The 17265-nt window shown below is 55.9% G+C and overlaps 1 long non-coding RNA gene and 4 other non-coding genes across 8 annotated transcripts; 3 read left to right on the plus strand and 2 right to left on the minus strand.

Annotated features, from left to right (window-relative positions):
* Window positions 1-997: 997 nt before the first annotated feature.
* On the minus strand, window positions 998-1070 carry TRNAK-UUU. Its single transcript has one exon. It is a non-coding gene; the product is annotated as a tRNA-Lys (tRNA).
* Window positions 1071-6802: 5732 nt separating this feature from the next.
* Window positions 6803-6875, plus strand: TRNAR-CCG. Its single transcript has one exon. It is a non-coding gene; the product is annotated as a tRNA-Arg (tRNA).
* A 4683-nt stretch (window positions 6876-11558) lies between these two features.
* Window positions 11559-16780, plus strand: LOC122219338. 4 transcript variants are annotated; one of them, XR_006202348.1, is made up of 5 exons: window positions 11559-11784; window positions 13512-13791; window positions 14057-14188; window positions 14335-14553; window positions 15482-16780. It is a non-coding gene; the product is annotated as an uncharacterized LOC122219338 (long non-coding RNA). The 4 variants fall into 4 exon arrangements; XR_006202346.1 differs by lacking the exon at window positions 11559-11784 and adding an exon at window positions 11932-12362; XR_006202347.1 differs by lacking the exon at window positions 11559-11784 and adding an exon at window positions 11932-12257.
* On the plus strand, window positions 12397-12468 carry TRNAA-AGC. The gene has a single exon. It is a non-coding gene; the product is annotated as a tRNA-Ala (tRNA).
* On the minus strand, window positions 15661-15732 carry TRNAA-CGC. Its single transcript has one exon. It is a non-coding gene; the product is annotated as a tRNA-Ala (tRNA).
* Window positions 16781-17265: the final 485 nt, after the last annotated feature.

Raw genomic sequence — 17265 nt, forward strand, 5'->3', positions numbered from 1 at the left:
CTCAGCAGCTGCTCAAGGACTTACATCATGTGGATTTGCCTTCCCACGGTATCCTCGTGTCACCATTTTGCCTGAACTGTAGTAACCTTACCTCCCTTCTTGTCACTCTACCCTTCCTCATTTGTAATGTACTTGTCTTAGCAATTTCTTTTACATACATTAGAACCATGTCAGACAATGTTATACCTTTTCCTTCAAACTGTCAAACACTAACTTAGAAAGCTCCAGATGATGAAAATTTACTATATTTGCCATGTTTCTTGCTTACAATGTATTTTCTTCCTTCCTGATGCCCAACATTGCTTTCTGTATCATTTTCTGTCTGTTTGGAGAAGTTACTGGAGCCAGTTTTAGGGTAGTTCTGCTGCGAGCAATTATCTTAGTTTTCCTTGATCTGGAGTATCTTGTTTCCCCTTCATTCCTGAAGGATATTTTCTCTGGATATAGTATTTTGGTTTGACAGTCCTTTTCTTTCAGCGCTTGAAAAAGTGCCATCTTGGGATGCCTGTGGCTTGTCGGTTGAGTGTGTCCAACTCTTTTTTTCAGCTCAGGTCATGATCTCAGGGTTGTGGGATCAAGCCCCACATCAGGATCTGCACTGAGCGGGGAGCCTGCTGGAGATTCTCTCTCTCCTCTCTCTCTGACCCTCCCCTGCTTGCACACTCTGTTGCATACTCTGTCTCCAAAATTAAAAAAAATATATGCCACTCTTTCTGGCCTCTATGGTTTCTGATGAAATTGCCACTGTCATTCAAATTATTTTTGTGTCAATTTTTTTTTCTTGTTTTTAGAGTTCAGAAGTTTTGGTTGCTCTTCTTTCCAGTCACCTGACGACTCTTCTCTAAAAACCCCATAAAAGTGTGAATCTCCAGGCCAGCAATCTCCATAGAGGTGGCGCCTACAAATCAAAGAGTAGACAAAGTTCCAGTCAATGTGCAAGAAGCGGAACCCTTCTCTCTTACACCCTTTGGGTGCTCAGAGCAAAACGAGAGTGATACGCCTGAACAGGGACTTGAACCCTGGACCCTCAGATTAAAAGTCTGATGCTCTGCCAGCTGAGCTATCCAGGCTCATGCACCACTTCCTCTCCGTGCGTATCTAATATTGGTTTGCACATTGGGGCACTTCCTATCGTTTTGTGTCCTGGTTCTCAAATAACAGCCTTTGAATTCTCCTCACTGGGAAAAAGTGCCCTTAGAGACACGTTACAATCTCCGGGACCTTTTCCTCTTTTTCTCTCCTCTCTGTCCCCCACCCCCCAGTTGTTCAGAACCAAAGATGCACCGTCTTCCTGCACCAGGAAGCCGGCAGGTTTCAGAGAGGAGGCTCTGGGTTCTAGCCAAGCACCGGCACCTGAATGTTTCCCGTTTGCACGCGCGCTGCTCACACGGCCCTTGTTTGCACCCTTACACGTCGGAGGGGCAGACTGTGAAGGAGGAAGAGCTTGAAGGCGCAAGACAATGTTTCACAAGGGACCCCTCCCTCTGCTGTTGGGTGGGACCGCCGCCCCCGCGCAGGGCGAGCAGTCCCAGGGCTGAGAGAGCGGGGACAGCCGCGGAGCGCTGTCGGGGTCGGCCTGAAGGCAGCGCCTCCTCCCTGGGGTGGTCGCGGCCCAAAGATTTCAGAAATAGTAGTGCTGACAGAGCGACCTCGTCCTGCCTCGTTCCTCCCCCAAACACCCACAGACAAGGGCGGTAATCAGTCCCGACACGCGCTCAACCTCCGAGTGTCTGCGACGGTGCACCTGAGTGGGGGCGGGAGGGGGGTGTCTCAGCAAGCAGGGGGCCTGGGCGTCATCCTCCGCACCTGGGGCCTTCCTTCAGGACCAAAGTCCTCCTTCCTGTCGTTCCTGTGATTTTCCCCTTCCTCCTCCCCCTCCCTCCCTCCCCCTCCTCCTCCTCCACTTTTCCCTGTCTCCTCCTCCCTCCTGTCTTCCCCCTCCTCCCCTTCCTCTCTCCTCCCCCTCCTCTTCCCCCTCCCTCCCCCTCCTCCTCCTTCTCCCTCCCTCCCCCTCCTCCTCCTCTCTCCCCCTCCTCCTCCTCCCTCCCTCTCCTCCTCCTCCTTCTCCCTCCCTCCCCCTCCTCCTCCCTCCCCCTCCTCCTCCTCCTTCTCCCTCCTCCTCCTCCCTCCCTCTCCTCCTCCTCCTTCTCCCTCCCTCCCCCTCCTCCTCTCTCCCCCTCCTCCTCCTCCCTCCCTCTCCTCCTCCTCCCTCCCTCCCCCTCCTCCTCCTCCTTCTCCCTCCCTCCCCCTCCTCCTCCCTCCCCCCTCCTCCTCCTCCTTCTCCCTCCCTCCCCCTCCTCCTCCTCCCTCCCCCTCCTCCTCCTCCTTCTCCCTCCCTCCCCCTCCTCCTCCTCCCTCCCCCTCCTCCCCCTCCCTCCCTCCCCCTCCTCCTCCCTCCCCCTCCTCCTCCTCCTTCTCCCTCCCTCCCCCTCCTCCTCTCTCCCCCTCCTCCTCCTCCCTCCCTCTCCTCCTCCTCCCTCCCCCTCCTCCTCCTCCTTCTCCCTCCCTCCCCCTCCTCCTCCCTCCCCCTCCTCCTCCTCCTTCTCCCTCCCTCCCCCTCCTCCTCCTCCCTCCCCCTCCTCCTCCTCCTTCTCCCTCCCTCCCCCTCCTCCTCCTCCCTCCCCCCTCCTCCCCCTCCCTCCCTCCCCCTCCTCCCCCTCCCTCCCTCCCCCTCCTCCCCCTCCCTCCCTCCCCTTCCTCCTCCTCCCTCCCCCTCCTCCTCCTCCTTCTCCCTCCCTCCCCCTCCTCCTCCTCCCTCCCTCCCCTTCCTCCTCCTCCCTCCCCCTCCTCCTCCTCCTTCTCCCTCCCTCCCCCTCCTCCTCCCTCCCCCTCCTCCTCCTCCTCCTCCCTCCCCCTCCTCTTCCTCCTCCCTCCCCCTCCTCCTCCCTCCCCCTCCTCTTCCTCCTCCCTCCCCCTCCTCCTCCCCCTCCCTCCCCCTCCTCTTCCTCCACTTTTCCCTGTCTCCTCCTCCCTCCTGTCTTCCCCCTCCTCCCCTTCCTCTCTCCTCCCCCTCCTCTTCCCCCTCCCTCCCCCTCCTCCTCCTTCTCCCTCCCTCCCCCTCCTCCTCCTCCTCTCTCCCCCTCCTCCTCCTCCCTCCCCCTCCTCCTCCTCCCTCCCCCTCCTCCTCCTCCTTCTTCCTCCCTCCCCCTCCTCCTCCCTCCCCCCCTCCTCCTCCTCCCTCCCCCTCCTCCTCCCTCCCCCTCCTCTTCCTCCTCCCTCCCCCTCCTCCCCCTCCCTCCCTCCCCCTCCTCCCCCTCCCTCCCCCTCTTCCTCCCCCTCCCTCCCCCTCCTCCCCCTCCCTCCCTCCCCCTCCTCCTCCCTCCCCCTCCTCCTTCTCCCTCCCTCCCCCTCCTCCTCCTCCCTCCCCCTCCTCCTCCCCTCCCCCTCCTCTTCCTCCTCCCTCCCCCTCCTCCTCCCTCCCCCTCCTCCTCCTCCCTCCCCCTCCTCCTCCCTCCCCCTCCTCCTCCTCCCTCCCCCTCCTCCCCCTCCCTCCCTCCCCCTCCTCCTCCCTCCCCCTCCTCCCCCTCCTCCCCCTCCCTCCTCCCCCTCCCTCCCTCCCCCTCCTCCTCCCTCCCCTCCTCCCCCTCCTCCCCCTCCTCCCCCTCCCTCCTCCCCCTCCCTCCCTCCCCCTCCTCCTCCCTCCCCCTCCTCCTCCTCCTTCTCCCTCCCTCCCCCTCCTCCTCCTCCCTCCCCCTCCTCCTCCTCCTTCTCCCTCCCTCCCCCTCCTCCTTCTCCCTCCCTCCCCCTCCTCCTCCTCCCTCCCCCTCCTCCCCCTCCCTCCCTCCCCCTCCTCCCCCTCCCTCCCTCCCCTTCCTCCTCCTCCCTCCCCCTCCTCCTCCTCCTTCTCCCTCCCTCCCCCTCCTCCTCCCTCCCCCTCCTCCTCCTCCTTCTCCCTCCCTCCCTCCCCTCCTCCTCCTCCTCCCTCCCCCTCCTCTTCCTCCTCCCTCCCCCTCCTCTTCCTCCTCCCTCCCCCTCCTCCTCCCTCCCCCTCCTCCTCCCTCCCCCTCCTCCTCCTCCCTCCCCCTCCTCCCCCTCCCTCCCTCCCCCTCCTCCTCCTCCCTCCCCCTCCTCCCCCTCCCTCCCTCCCCCTCCTCCTCCCTCCCTCCCCCTCTTCCTCCTACCCTTTTCCTCCTCTGCTCCTCCCTCCTGTCCTCCCACTCCTCTCCTTCCTCTTTCCTCCGCCTCCTCCCTCTCCTCCTCCTCCCCCTCTGTTCTCCTCCCTCCTCGCCTTCTCCCCCTCCCTCCTCCTCACTCCTCCCCCTCTTCTTCCTCCTCCTCCTCCTCTCCTCCCTCCAAATTCACCATCTCTTCCTGCTTCAGTCTTCTCTCACTGTCTGCTGCTCATATTGAAAGTAAAGGTGTATCCAAGGGCCTTGGGACCACTGAACTGTGGTGAAGCCAGCACAGGGAATATTGGATTGAGGAGAGGACAGAGATACAGCTTGCTCAGGATCCCTCCAGCAGGAGGCAATAGCAAGCCAGCTCCACGTAAACCAGCACTTGTACCTTTGGTTCCAGTCTCAGCTTTATTAAAGAGCAAGGCGGAAAGAGAAAAGGTATCAGAAAAAGAGAAAGAGAAAAGAGAAAGGTTCAGAAAAGGTAGCCACAGGCGACTTCCTCTCCCTGTTTCCCCAGCTGTGTCTGCACCAGCGAGCAAGCAGGTGGCAGGTAGCATAGAAAACCTGACATTTCTTTATCCCTGACTTCATTGTCGGCCCGCTGCGCACACAGCACGTGGGGTCAGTGCCCAGATCTCCAGGGCTACAGACGTTCTTCCTGCGGGATTGAGCAAACGTATGGTTCGAATCACAACTCACAGGACATGCTGCGCTTTCCGAATTCAGAACTTAAGAATAGGCCCTAAATTAAGTGGCTGACATGACCAAATTGGGAGATTCTTGCTCTAAAGGTGTGAATGCATATTTGATCCAGGGTTTGGCAGGCCCTCTGATTTAGTAAAAATAAAAATAAAAAGGAAGGAAGAACCCTTTTCCAAAACTACAGAGGCCTCTTCTGACTAGGGACACCCTCTGCCACCCACGTCCTCGAGCAAAATATCCAGACAGATGCAGCAAGAATACGACTTCCACACTCTCCAGTCCTCCTTGGATTCCTCACAAAATAGTTCATGGAAAATTTTTAAGATTTTTAGAGAAATGCTGCCTGGAGCACATCGGATAAAACTCTCAGAGAAAGAAGCATTGAATGGCTTTGGGGGGAAATCGTATCATCCCTAGAAAGAAAAGTTTATGTTTTTCAAAAGCTACCTATGGGCTGCTTAGTACCATTTTTAAAACATCTGTGCCCGTCTTCGTGTCCTGACGTCGCCGCCTTCTCCGCAAGAAAGAAATGTGGACGGTTTGGCCCAGTCCACCAGCCTTACTCTGCTGCTTATGCAGATCGTGAATTTGTTCCTCCCCCAAACTGAACAACAAAAAATACCAGTTTTTAAATATTTGGTGGCGTTTTGAGGTCTCTGTCTGCTATTCCTTGAGCACAAAATCCACAAGGGAGAATTAGAGGAACCGCAGCCGAGACCCTTCCCAGCCTGTGAAGGAGCTTGAGTTCGCAGGAACTTTGGTGCCGGGCCTCCTTCCCGCAGGTGAAGTGGTTCCGTTCCTCCTGCCGGTGCCCTGAGCCTCCCCAAACGGGGATCCAAGGGACCGTCATCCAGTCTTCTCACTGAACCCATCTCCAGAAAGAAAGGAGTTCAACTGAGTCAGATGCATAGGAAACATCTGGAAGCATCTTGGTCCAACCAGACCCACCGGGGCCAGGCCTTAACGCTTAGCCTCCTCTGGTCTCAGAAATGGCGACTCATCCTGGCAAGTTCGGTAAGACAGAACATCCCATCCCGAGCATGGCCTAAAGCGGTTCTTCAGCGTGACCTAACCCTGCCTGCCCAGGGGATCCAGCAACTGACCGGCAGGTGCAGAGGCGAGAGGACTAGTGGAGGAAAGACGGTGCTGGGCACGGGAAAAGAAAGAGCAGTGTGGTCTGTCTGGACTCTTCCAGAAACCCAGAGGATAAGGAACAGGGAGGATCTGTCATTGCTTTACTTCGGGAGGTGGTGGTGGCTGTGGGGGGTTCTTACCCGTCCTACCCCGACAACTGGGCCGCGCACATTTCACACGAGGTGGCCCCCGGTGGTTCCGGGGGGTCGATGCGCGGGGGGTGCCGGGAATGGGGCAGCCCTTGGGCCGTTAGGGTCCAGGAGGCCGACGCCCGTGCACGCGGTTTGCGCCCTACCCCCTCCCCACCTTGGAGCACTTCGGGAGTCAGCACAAGGCACCTGAGCCAGCCTCCGACGGAGATCGGGGACCAGCACCCCGCCCCACTGGGGGTGACCCCTGCCCTTGAGGGTGCAGGGTCAGGTTGTTAACGCCGCCTGCACGAATGAGTTGTGGTAAAGTGTTTCCAGCGTGCGAAAGCAGGACGCGGCGGCTGCCTTTCCCCGGAGGAAGCCGGAAGGGCAGGGCCGACCAAACCCGGGCGCTTCCCCACCCTGGGGTCAGCGACCCTGGGGCTCTTATTTCTCCCCCCGCAAATCCCCCCCCCCCCACGCGTGGTCTTTGCCAGCGACTGAGGCAGAGACCTTGGAGGAATCACATCCCTCTGTCCCCCTCCGTGCACCTGTTCTAAGGAATGGTTGTTAGCGATCCCGGATGGGGTTTTGTTCCTTTTTTTTGGGGGGGGAGGGGGGTTTGAAGGCTGATAATTAAATCCTCCTCCAGCTACAAAATTAAATCTTAGAAGGGAGACATCTCAGCTTGTGGGGTTGGAAACCCTTCCCCCATGGGCTGGCCGCGTGGCCTAATGGATAAGGCGTCTGATTCCGGATCAGAAGATTGAGGGTTCGAGTCCCTTCGTGGTCGCTGCTTTCTTGCTGGACAAGAAACGGTAACTCTTTCATTTGACTCGCAATGGGAAGGACCCCTGAGAAGTTAAAGTTAGTCTTTATAAGCTTTTTTGTAAAGTCTTCGGAAACCTAAAGTTTCTTCAGAAACCTAAAGTTAGTCTTTATAAGCTTTTTGTAAAGTTTTCAGAAACATAAAGAAGTCTTTTGGAAACTGGCAAGCCTGTGTGCCAGTGAGTTACCAACAGCCTGCATTTTGCTAGTGGCCTCTAATCAGTAAAGATAGCAGTAAAGCACTAGTGAATGAATAGTCACCAACATTGTCGCGCCCTGGATCTCCCGACTTAAAGCCCCTCACTAGAACTGGCTGATAATGGCCCAGAAAAGGAGGCGAGGGGTGGAAAAGCCAACTGTTAATGCTTCTCTGGAAAGCCGGGTTTCAAAGGGCTTCTATGCAAGAGTAAGAAATACCAGGGGTCGGGGATACTGAGGCCAGAAGAGGCCCTTGAAATCTGAACACTCATAGTGAGTGTCTGTCTGTTACTTCTCAGACTGAACTATCCGGGCTCAGGGATCCAACTTTCCCTGAGAATTTAGTCAAAGCCAGTAAGTCAATTATTCTCTAATCTTTCCATTATTTGTCTTTATTACAAGCGCACAGTGTTGGTCTTTTCCATCATGTGATTTGTGGGAAAAGGTGTGAAGGACAGGACTTGATGTTGACCAAGACCAGCGTCATCTTACCAAAACTTGGTTCTGAACCAGGGACCAAGTCAGCCCCAGGCTGTCCCTTCTGATCTAATCTCAGAAGGATCAATATTTCAACTGCTTCTTCAACTGTTCACATGATTTGTAACTTTCACTTTTGGACGACTTCCTATCCCTTAAGCATTGCTGTTTTCCACCACCCACTCACGCACTTACCACTCACCCAGAAAGATTTGGGATCCAGGTTTTGGTGGTGCCGAATGGAAGGGTGGGGGAGGGAGCCAGAAGCAAAGAGAGAGGTAGGGGAGCTCCATTGGAACATCTCTGCTTCTCTGTTTAGTGTCTGTTTCGTGACTCAAAATTAGACTCAACAACTATGTCTGTTAGGCACTTTATTTTTCCTCTCCTTTCATCTTTCCCTCTCTGTTCCATTCTTCAATGTTACTGAAAAATAGAACTCAAGGTGAACTTGTAAGTGTTGGGTAGGTGTTTGCTTCTTGATGGAAATACGGTGAGTTCTCCCCCCCCCCCCTTTTTTTCTGTCTTATCTTGTCTTCCTTTTAGCAAAACAGCCGTCCTGTGTGGTAGCAAAGACTACAGAGTAGGACCTAGGACCACGTGGCTGCAAAGACAAGGAACATTGGATCATTGCTTTTCTTGTGAGGTGAGCAGGGAGTCATGAGAACATGAGTGAAAAAGTACAAGAAAGGTTTGGTTACATGGCAGAGAACACATATAGAGATACTGGGGTCGTATGTCGGTACTGAAGCCCAGAGAAATCAGCCTGTGCTACACATCTTTCATAAAGTATCAGTGTCATTTTGGGGCAGTTTTGAAAAACCTAACAATTGGCAAGAGAAAGTTCACTAATTTTGAAATCATTAAGCTAGAGCCTCTCTGGCATTTCTGATTCAAGAAACTTCCCACTCCAATCTGAGATTTGTACACAGTAGCTCAAATATATTTACATTAAAACACCTGGGGGGGGGGCTGGGTCACCCAGTGGGTGGGGAATGCAACTCACGATCTTGGGGTTGTGAGTTCAAGCCCTGCATTGGGCATGGAGCCTACGAGAAAAAGTGTATTTAAATTAAAAAGCATTTACCCATTATATGTAATAATTAATTATATACAATTATTTATATAATTAATTTAGCTGGGTTTTTGTTCTCTTTTGAACTAAGGAATTTGTAACAGAAAGCATCACAATTATTTTTCTGCTAACTAACGATGTGGGACACAGCAAATACAGCTCATTACTTTTGGGATTTTTCTCTACAAAGTGTGGGAAAAATATTTGGTGTAGTCCAGCAGTTGCTTCGAAGATGCCAAAGACAATATTTTTTAAAAATTCTCTCTTTTTAAACATATTTATTTTTGAGAGACAGAGAGAGCAAGAACAGGAGAGGGGCAGAGAGAGAGGGAGACACAGAATCCGAAGCAGGCTCTAGGCTCCCAGCTGTCAGCACAGACCCTGACGCAGGGCTTGAAGGGCTTGAACTCGTGAACAGTGAGATCATGACCTGAGCCACCCTTAAAAGTTCTCCTTTAACATCAACAATGATAAGTCATGCTAGTCATATATACCCTTAATATGTGATGAAAAATATATGTAGATAGATCTATAAATATATAAATATTTATACCTTGTGGTCTTCCTCCCCAGAACTCAGCGCCCCAGCCTAATCATGTCCAAAAGAGCAGACAATTCCAGCAGAGAGCATCTTACCGAATACCTCACCAGAGTTCCTCTAAAGTATCAAAGTCATTGTGAAGGCCAATCTTGTGTGTCCACTTGACCCGGCTAAGGGATGCCGGGAGAAGTGCTAAAACATTATTTCTGGGTGTGTCTGAGAGTGTTTCCGGGAGAGGTTAGCATTTGATTCAGTAGACTGAGTGAACAGACCTGCCCCCACCAATGAGGGCCCAAGAGGAACAAAAGGGCAAAGGAGAGGAGACTGTCTCTCGCCTGAGCTGGGAAATCTACAGTTCAATCTACATGTTGAAAATCTACATTCTCAGACATCCTGAGCTCCTGGTTGGAAGGCTTTCCAACTGGGACTGATGATGCCACTGGGTTTTCTGATTCTCCAGCATGTAGATGGCAGATTATAGGACTTCTCAGCCTCCACAACTACATGAGCCAATTCCCACATGAAATCTCTTCTTACATATATCTTGTTACAATAAAGTAAAATGAGAATACCCTCAAAAATCCCCCAAGCAAACAAAACCCTGCAAACCACATAAGTGAACCCAAATCTAGCTTATTTCATGAATACAAGTAAAACTTAATGGAGGTTATTTCCTGTAAATGTCTCTAATAATCATAAAAGAAGCTTGTCATCTTCCTAAAATGGTATAAGATCATCACTTTTAACCATCTCCTGCTGTCTTGAACCCCCCGATGTAATAACCGGTCATTTTAAAGGTTAAACAACAACCTCATTTTCACTCTATAAGCCGTCTTGTGATGTCATGCCCCTGAGCTTCTTATCAGTGTTGGAACTGAAGACTGAGTTCAGGAACTGTTTCTGGTGCACAGTAAACCCTTACTAAATACGATTTCACTGCTCTGGCTTTGATTTTTACTGTTTCTGGATTTTTGACAATCTCTATGTATCCTACTGGCTTTGTTTCTCTGGAGAGCCCTGATTAATACAGTCATCAAAACCAAGAAAAATCTAAGAAACTGTCGCAGAAAAAAACAACAACAACAACCCTGAAGACACATACAAGTAAATGTAATGTCTATTGTGGATCGGACAAAGGCTATTAGGCTAAAAACTAAGGAAATCTGAATAGACTACGGAATTCATTTAATAAAATATATCAATTGGTTTATTAATTTAGCAAATATATCATCTTAATGTTAGAGAATCATAAGCGACACTGGATGCTGGGATAGAAGAAATCTCTAACATTCTCAGGGGTTTTTTCTTGAAAATCTATTACTGTTCTAAAATTAAACGCCATTTACAAAATAAAAATGACTTCTGTCGGGACGTACAAGAGAAGAGAGTGTTTAAAAGGGTTTAGAGCCAAGATTCCTCCGCAGGGTGAATGCGCGCGCGTAACCGAGCTCTGTCCCCCTCAGCGACCACACTGACACGAGGGTGACTTGGGGCGCGGGTGCCCCTGATTTCTGTGCAGGTGTCCTTCCATCCAGCGCGGGGTAAAACAAAACGGCAATTGTGTGGGTGGAAGAGTGCCAGGGCGCCCCGCCCCTGGGCTCAGCCCTCGGCCTACAAGAGTTTCGGAGAGGTCGAGAGGTCGTGGGAAGTGAAAGAATGCGCACGAGGCTAGCAGTGGATCAGCTCAGGGCCTGTGCGCCCCTGGCAAGCTCGGGAGCGCGGCGGTGTCTAGTCTTCGTTCCAACCACACCGTTTACTCACTGCTGAACCCCGCCCCCACCTCCGTTCGTCCTTGTGTTTGAAACCCAAACGCGCTAAAAACCCGTCGCTGCCGGTGAGGTGCGCGAGCAGAAAGCCGGGTTACAACGTGTTTCTAGACTCGGCGCTGCTTCCACGTGGGGTGCGTACATCGTGGCGCCCCCAAATCCCAGGACCCCGGCTCCTGGTGCGGATCCACGACCCGGGCTGCGCCCTGGAAATGCGCGGCCTCCGTGCGCCGCGACACAGGCCGCGGGACACTCTCAGGGTCCCAGGACCTTCGGCAAAACCAGCCGAAGGGACTTCCCTTCTCCGAACCTCCCTCCTCGGGGCCTGGAGACCGCGTGGCGGGACCGGGCCTCGGTCACTTTCTACCTGCACATGCTCCCGGTCTCCCCCCACCCCCAGGCCTATCCCCCAACCACCCCTCCTCAGTCTTCCCCCTTCTCCTCCCCCTCCTCCCCCTCATCTTCTTCCTCCTCCCCCCTCCTCCCCACTCCTCCCCCCATCTTCCTCCTTCCCCTCCTCCTCCCCTCCTCTTCCTCCCGCTCCCCTCCCCCTCCCCCTCCTCCTCCCCCTCTTCCTCTCCTCCTCTTCGCGGCCTCTTCTCTCCTCCACCATCTCCCCTGCGCTCGCCCTGCTCCAGCCCTCCGCGGGTCCGCTCCTCAGCTGGGTCCAGGTCGAAGCCCTGGGCCTCTCCAGGGCGGTAACAACGTGACCTCTGCGGGCACCTGTCCGCTCCTCCCCGTCCCCTCTCCGGCCAGAGGGTTTAGGATTTTCTCCAAAACTCGCATCTGCGTTAACATTTGCACCGAATTTTGCGTAAAGGTGGGAAGTGACGACTCCGCGCCTCGGGGACTGAGCACAGTCGGGGACGCGCGGGCCTCGGGAGGGGTCACAGAGGGCGCGTTTGTGTCGCAGTTTGCTCCCAGCGTCCCCAGGCTCCCCTCGGTGCGCAGAAAGCTTGTGCAGGGACGCGGTCGGGGCAGGGCCGTGTCCTCTCGTGTGTTGTCCTCAAAACCAGAGCCACCGCGGCGCCCGAACAGAGGCGCTGTCGCGTCTCCAAAGCCGGTGCTGAACGTGGCCAACACACACCCTTGTCGCGTGTGGCGGGTCGCGTGCTGTGAATGAATTCCCTCTTGTCCCAAGTCCACACCGGAGCCGATCGTCTCCAGGGTGCCCACGGGGCGCGTCCTTGTGTCCCCGCGCTACCTTTTGTCTGTCTGGTGGCTTCGTGGGCAGAGAAGGACGTTTTCTGAGAAGGGGGATCTGAAGGTTCAGCAGGCCGCCTTGGGAGGAAGGTGGGGGCCTTCGGTTCCGGACGCGTTTCTCCCCGGGCGCAGCTGCGAGGCAGGATTCAGTCCGAAGATTTCGGAGGTGGAAGGACCTGCCAACCGATCCAGACGGTGCAGTGGCCATTCCCGAAACCCCTGCCCCCGAGGGGGTGTAGCTCAGCGGGAGAGCGCGTGCTTAGCATGCACGAGGCCCCGGGTTCGACCCCCGGCACCTCCAGGCGTTTGGAGCCGGGTAGCTCGGCCCCGCACTTTTCCGTCTCCGCAAAGCGCGCACTTTAGTTGTCCCTTAATCTCCCGACCAGACTGCTTCGCACAGTACAGAATCCACCCGAAGGGAGAGCACGGGACCGCTTTCGTTATTACTAAGATTTATTCGTAATTATTACTAAGAAGTGGGAAGAAGAAAGACAAGGAGGCCTTTGGAGAAACTACCTCAGACCCCGCCCCCCGTTTCCCTCAGCTGTGCTTGCCTCAGTGGACACACTGCTGGCCCAGGAGACACCTGTCCTGCCGGTCGTCCGGTCCCCACTCGCCCCTGCACCCCCGCCCACCCCCCAGAATCTTGATTGGGCAGCAAAACGTCGGCCGGTCAGCAGCCCCGGGCGCTGGGACCCCAGCTCGTTCCTGTGACGGGTGTTTAGGCTTGCGTCCAGGGGAGGGGCTTCGGGTGCCTCGGAGGCCCCCTGAACCCGCAGCGGGAACGTTACCCCCAGAGGTAGCGAGCCGCCCCCAGAGCCCTGACAGCCGGGGCAAAGGGGGCTACGCGTTCCCGTGGGGCACCCGGGGTTGAGCCCACTTCTCGCAGGAGGACGGGAACCTGCGGGTGGGAACAGAGACGAGGCGCCCCCCCGCCCCCACCCCGCACTGCAGCCTGCGCTCTGGTGGAGATGCGGGTGCAGAGACCCACCCCGCGGCCCCTCTGACCCTTTTTTCCTCTCCGAGTCCTGCGCCACCGCCCGCTCCTCCTTTCCGCGCTCGCCCCCGTGCCGCCTCCTCGGGCAGCTCCGCTCCCTTCAGCTCCCGCGGCCGCGCTTTCCCGGCTGGCGATTCTGGAACCTTCGCGGTGGACAAAGAGGTCTGGGGAGGCGCTTCGATCCTATGGACGCCCCCCTACACCCGCCGCCCGTGGGGGGGGGGGGTCAGCGCGCACCGGAGCCGTCTGGGGACAAGGGGATGCGCGCCGTCGCCAAGTCCCCGCACGGTCCCCAGGGGGTCGGCAGCCGCTGAGTCCTGCTCCAACATCTTGTCTCCGATCCACAGGTCACCTCGGGGCGACGGGGTTATTCACCGCCTTCCTCCTCAAGGTCGTCTCCCTCCGGGCGCAGCTCTCCGGCCACTTCCCAGCGACGACGGAGCCTCGCCGGGCGATTCCGGGCAGAGGAGCGCAGGGGTGAGCCGGAGAGCGACACGCGGTCAAAGGAGAGAGTCAGGAAGGTACAGGTTCCGCACGGGGACAAGAGAGCCCGATGGAAAGTGACAGGAGAACCGACCATCCGGGATCACTTCCAACAACAGCAGGGAAGCCGCTGTGGTGATCGAGGTTGGAATATTTGTCCACAACCCCCGGGGGGGGGGGGACTGTTGTGACTGTGAACCTGCTGAGAAGAGGTCCTTGCTCTGCGTCCAGAGCGCCTCCCTGGTGCCTCGCTGTGGGTCTCCGGAAGGCAGGCCCAGGCCCGGGGCCTGACCCGATGTGACAGCATACACATACTGGTTTTTATGTGGGATCTGTACCCTCTTTCCATCTGGGTCTAAGTTCCCTGAGGCAACGTTTCGGGTTCTGCCATTTTGTGCCCTTCTTGTAGCATTTCCTGCCCGGGTGACAGCGAGAAGCTTTGGCGGTGCAAAGGCCCCGGGGTACTGATGCGGGAAATCTGTGATACAGCCAGACTGCCCCGAGGAGGAGCCGCACGTTTGGGGTTCCAACCTGAGTTGAGGTGGGCCATGCATGTCCGGGTCTGCGGCTTCTAGGTTCTGGGGTCAGCTACTCCCTCCCCCTGGAAAAAGTGTATCCCAAATACGGATGCCCTCGTGAATTACATGGCCCGAGGGGGACTTACTGTCTGTCTTGACTTTTATTTAGCAGCTGCCCGAGAGCTTCCCTGAGGCAGTTCCAGGGCTCCACACCAATCACAGCGAGGCCAAGGCCATAAAGAGCAGGAGCAGGATCGTGCCCGGAGAACCCGCGCGTGGCAAAATGGAGGAGGGTGGTCCCAGCGGTTTCCCCTGCTGGTTCCTGCGCCCAGTCGGGAGTCAGGAGGAAGAATCACAAGGGACGCTCGCTCGCTCAGCCTTTGCTCAGGTAATTTCACCAGCAGCGTGTCGCCAACACGCCTGGATGACCACAGCCCAGCGATGGCCGTGGCAGGAAGTTCTGTGGCCTCGCTGGTACAGGGTCCGTCTGCGGCGCGAGCCCAGGAGGAAGCCCAGCTGGGGGGGGGGGGGGGATGGGTCCCTGTTCCCTCTCGTGATCCTGGAGGAGCGATGAGGAACGTGCTTTTAGTTTTTCCAAAGGAGGGGATTTAGGCACCATCTTTCAGATTTGTCGACGCCCCGGTTGAAAACACAAAAGGAGCAGGCGAAGGCTGGTGCGCTCACCCACGGGGCTCGCGCGGGAGACGGGCGCCTCGCAGAGATGCTCCCGGTTGCGCCGTCCACGCCGTCTCTGTAACAAGTGTTGGTCTGTGTGAACACAGGACCTTTGTACACCCGCCCCATCCCACCAAGACCCCGGTGGCCCCGTCCCCGCGGGACTCTGGGTGTGGTGCTCCCAGGGGTGTTAATCCACCTAAAGATTTAAGAATAAAATGTCCGGGTCCCCGAGACTTAGCTCCAGGAGGCGTTTTGGTTGAGGGGGTGGCGGGGTTAGTTGGGGTCTTCGAGGGTGTGTTCTGGGTACACTTGCGAGAGTCGCGCCGATTCGGAATAAAATACAAAATAACCGAGCCGCCAACCCCAGGACCTGTCCCTTACCGTCTCGCCCCGGCTCCCAAATTACGGCTTAAACTCCCGCAGGGCTGGTAGGCGCCCACTGCCCACCCCGCGGGAGCCTGGCGGGGTTCGCACCGGCGCGGTCCTGGCGTCCCCGGAAGCGGGGGCGCGGTGGGGGGCACCCTGGGGGCGAGCTGGAAGCAGAGGAGCCCGGCCGCCGCGCCTTGGACCGCATGGTGCTCCTCAAACCCAGGAAACGTCACAGACGAGTTCTTTCCCTTTCCTGCCCTGCTCTTCAGGGGTTCTGCCAGGTGAGACCCGCGGTAGACGTCCCCGTGGATGTGGCTGCCCCGTGGGGCTTCAGGCGGCCTTGCGGCCGTGCCTTCTTCTCCCGCGTTTCTTCGAGAACGCCCGCGTCCCGGGCGGCACCAAACCCCACGCAGCGGGAACGACGTAATAGTGGAGGAAAAAGCACGGGTGGAGGAGCCGGGGGTCGAACCCGGGGCCTCGTACATGCGAAGCACGCGCTCTACCACTGAGCTACACCCCCAGCCGCAGGGGGCGGCATCACCTGTAAACTGAAAACCGCATCCGCGGCTCACGTTGTATTTCCGTCGGAGAAAGGAGACGCGCCCAGCTCGGCGAGCTCAGGCTGCACCCGCTGTAACGAGGTCTGCGGCTCAGTGGGGTCTCAGCCTCTCAACGAGGGTCGGAGTTGCGGCCCCTGGAGTTGTTTCCTGTTTCCTCTGCATTATTTCCAGCTTCTGTACGGAAAGGGCGCCGCCTAACGACCGCCAGCGTGTCCCTCCTCTTGTCACCGCCCGAGGGCTCAGCTGGCTTCTGAGAAGCAGGGCGCTGAGGGGGCGAGAGCACGAGACAGCCCTGACGGGTGCGATCCAGCGACCTCTACTCTGTCCTCATCTAGGCACGCAACTTCCGAGGTTCCTTCGAGGATCCAGACGAGTTGAACAAGAATTTAAGGGTGAAAGGCAAGGGAGAGATCTGGAACGAGGAACGAGGTCCAATCACAGGGCTCGGGCTCTTCCTAGAGCAAATACTTACACCTAGGGAGCCCTGAAGCTTGAATTGTGCAGATAGTGACGCCTTCTGCACAAAATAGTAGCTATAGGAGGAGGGGAGACAGTTCTGTTCTTTTTGTCCTTGTTGTGACTGGTCTGTTGATTTGCTTTTGCTTTGGGCGCGTATGTGGAGCAGTAAGGGGGAAACGAATAGTTTGAGTTTGACAGGCATATTTCAAGTATCTACAGGATAGCCCCTTGAGGGTGTCTCTTAAACACATTACAAGCGGAGTCTGGAATTCTCGAGACATCTCTGACCCTGAATTTCGGACATTCACGTGTCTGGGAGGAGAGTGCCGGTTAGGAGTGGGTAGAGTAAGGACTTAAAGTTGTCCATTAAGACCAGAAGATAAAGGGGGCACCTGGGCACCTGGGTGGCTCAGTGGGTTGAGCATCGACTCTTGATTTCGGCTCAAGCCATGATCAGGGTCGCGGAATCAAGTCCCAAGTTGAGTTCTGCACTGATAGCACAGGGCCTGCTTGGAATCCTCTCTCTCTCTCTCTCTCTCTCTCTCTCTCTCTCTCCCCCCCCCCCCCGCCCCCTCTCTAAATAAATAAACTTAAAACATTTTTAAAAGACTAGTAAAGAACTTATTGGTATTTGTGGAAAAAAATGAGATTGCTCCTAGACTGATCTCATCTGTAAAACATTTATACTTCTCATCATGGCCTTACATTTTCCTGAGAACACCAGTAAAAGTCCCACTCCTGCTATCAGCTTCCGGATAAGGTGGTGATGTCTTCTTTGCCTATCGTTGCCAGTCTGGGACAATTTTAGTTATACAATGTTGTGTATCAAACTCCTCAAAATCGAGTGACTTTAAACAGACATCTATCACATTTGCTCACAATTCCCTGGGTCAGAAATTTTGGCTGGGCCTTCCTCTGCTCCTATAGCCAGCTGGGGTATTCTCTGCTCTTCCCGGAGCTGGTAGCAAGGCTGGCCTCACAGGTGCCAGGGGGCACCACCCTGTGCGGTTTTCTGTTCCCTTCTCTCCTCACGG

Source organism: Panthera leo, chromosome B2, assembly GCF_018350215.1.
Source record: "Panthera leo isolate Ple1 chromosome B2, P.leo_Ple1_pat1.1, whole genome shotgun sequence".
NCBI lineage: Eukaryota > Metazoa > Chordata > Mammalia > Carnivora > Felidae > Panthera > Panthera leo.